The 2,872-nt window shown below is 38.1% G+C and overlaps 1 protein-coding gene across 1 annotated transcript in view; it reads right to left on the reverse strand.

The window, feature by feature from the left end:
- The window catches only part of LOC123503855 (organic cation transporter protein-like), a 22,164-nt gene extending 21,389 nt beyond the window's left edge, over positions 1-775 (reverse strand). Inside the window, exon 1 of the mRNA XM_045253970.1 lies at positions 707-775. The gene's annotated coding sequence lies outside the window, so the exon portion shown is untranslated. The remainder of the gene's footprint in view (positions 1-706) is intronic.
- Positions 776-2,872: the final 2,097 nt, after the last annotated feature.

Genomic DNA, 2,872 nt, shown 5'->3' on the forward strand with positions numbered 1-2,872 from the left:
TTTGCCATCACTGGCACAGCGGTGTTCCAACATGACGGAGTTCCTTGCCACCCAGCACATGTGAAGGAATGGCTGAGAGAGAACGAGGTTGAGGTGATACCTGACTGGCCACCAAATAGCCCTGATATATCACCTATTGAGAACCTCTGGGCTATACTTAAACGCAAATTGAGAGAAGAAAACACGTCCACCGAGGAGAGATTAAAAGAGGCAATTCATCGGGCGTAGAATGCAATACCTGCGGCAACTCGGCAGGACCTTGCAGCCTCTCTCCCAGATCGTTTGGAAGTAAGAAAATGCAAAGGACCCCATAAACAAGTAAAAGGTTAGTTATTGAGGCTACATATGCACTTCCAATTCACTATTTGTAATTACTTAACAGTTATTTCCAGCACACAAGTTGCGTTTGTTGTTTTTTCACGTGGTCACGTCTTTTGTCGCCGACTGTGTGTTTGTGTGTATATATATATATATATATATATATATATATATATATATATATATATATATATATATATATATATATATATATATATATATGTGTGTGTGTGTGTGTGTGTGTGTGTGTGTGTGTGTGTGTGTGTGTGTGTGTGTGTGTGTGTGTGTGTGTGTGTGTGTGTGTGTGTGTGTGTGTGTGTTTTTCGTTAACCGTGTGTGTGTGTGTGTTTTTCGTTAACCGAGTTTCACGATAAGTGACAGTTCTTACCGTTCAGTGGCAGCTTCCCTCTTTACCAGTCTGCCTTTCAGCTACAAGTAGATAGAGCGGCTAGAGCCACTTGCAAAGACCGACATCATCTTATCTTTCATGCTTGAGTGGTTACTGACCTTGTAACAAATATCAAATCTGTTACATGTACTGCTTTATAAAGATAAAAAATTAAAAAAAACACAACACAAAAAAAATACTTTCTACATGTGTAGGTAGATCGGTTTGATTCTCTCCTAAAGTAACACAGCATATTAAGTTAACCTTCTTAAATAATATAAACAACTTTCCATCGTTAACTTTTTGTTGAAAAAGGCTTGTGAAGTGCATGTATGTTGATGAAGAGTTAAATACAGACCAGGAGATATACAAAATAAGCTTGTTGGAGAGAGAGAGTGAGTGAGTGAGTGACTTTGTTTGCCTTCTGGGGTGTGTGATGTAAGTTAAGACTGGAATAAAATTATGCAAATGGTGCTGAGGGAACTGGGTCATCATAACTAAGAAGATACATAGTATAATAGTGTATGTTGTGTAAATATGTTATTATAGTTATATTAGTTATAGAATGAGCTCTGGTTGGTTTCACGGCGCATGTCATACATAATTTGTTTCGGCACATTTAGGGTAGAACTCAATGTGGAAGTAAGCCTTTAGAAGAATGATCGAGTCTGTGTTTCACGGTAGCTCCAGCAGGTCACCGTCCCAGCAAAAATTCATCAACCAACTGATCATTTTCAACATATAAGATTTTATATAAATATTTTTCTCTCAATAAATTTCACCCTTTGGCATCCTAACCATCAGAAGAGGGTGGAGCTCGCTGGCACAGGGCTCGGACAGCAGTAGGGCTGGGCAGGATTCTATGAAACGGATAATCGCAAATCCGATTACTTGCCTTATTGGATTTGTTGGATTCGAATCCTCCACGAATCCTATGTATTCTTAAGTTCTTAACAAGCCCTGTTGCCCAAGATTCTTCCTCAGCCAGTAATATTGTCTGCCAGGCGCAAGACTCGTTGGTGTTTGCAAGGGAATCCAAGCACGGAGAGAATTCAGGATTCCCCTCCACCTGTCACAAATATCACGACTCTCGCCCTTTGGCTAGAATTTGCCAAAATGCAGACCGTATTTCCCATGATGGTTACCAAGGATATATATATATATATATATATATATATATATATATATATATATATATATATATATATATATATATATACAGTATACATACAGGCAACCCCTGCTTAACGAAGGGGTTACATTCCTAAAAAAATCTTCGTTAAGCGAACCAATTATAACAAGTTTAACTCAACTTGAACTTCCATTGAGAGTAAACAAAGCGAGAGTGCATCATAGTGCAGTGAAAGGTTTAATGAAAGTAAAAATTATGAAGGACAACATTTCCAGCTGGATCCACTACCCCCTTCCCAGAACACCCCACCCAAGCGTTGCTAACAAAACCTAACATAATAACCTAGCTGGCATGGGGGAGAGATGGCATCCTTCTGGCTAAAAGGTTATAAGGTAGTGTTTGTTAAGTATCCTTTGTCCTTTGGAGTTTACAGTGTAGTGGATACAGCTGGAAATGTAACATTGGCAGTGCTACTCAAACAAAGCAATGGGTACTGCTGCTGCATCCACCTGCCTCCTCCATCAAAAGTATTTTTAGTTTTTTTTATGTGATTTTATTGATTTCTGACCTCTTTTGTAATGCCCATTACTCAATCTAATGCTCCCCCACCCAAAAGCCCTAATTTCCCACAGGTCTTCTAAGGTTGTTGGGAGTTAAAAAAAAAAATCAGAACTCAAAATATTCATTTGTGATGGAAATTACATACATCATCAGTCAATTCACATTTCTTACCTGAAAAACATAAGCCAGATCAGATTGCATGGTAGGGTGAAACTGCAAATTGAGTTCTTTCTCATTTCTTTGTTTTTCTTCTTCCCTATTCTGCCATTTCTTCTTAAATAGTTCTTTCTCATTTCTTTGTTTTTTCTTCTTCCCTATTCTGCCGTTTCTTCTTAAATAACAGTCCTTGTGTTGTATAGCACCACCATAGATACTTGCATATTAATGTTTGTATTGTATAGCACCACCATACCATTATTGTATAGCACCACCATACCATACCTGCATATTAATGTTTTCAGAAAACGATGTGA

Source organism: Portunus trituberculatus, chromosome 14 (assembly GCF_017591435.1).
Source record: "Portunus trituberculatus isolate SZX2019 chromosome 14, ASM1759143v1, whole genome shotgun sequence".
NCBI lineage: Eukaryota > Metazoa > Arthropoda > Malacostraca > Decapoda > Portunidae > Portunus > Portunus trituberculatus.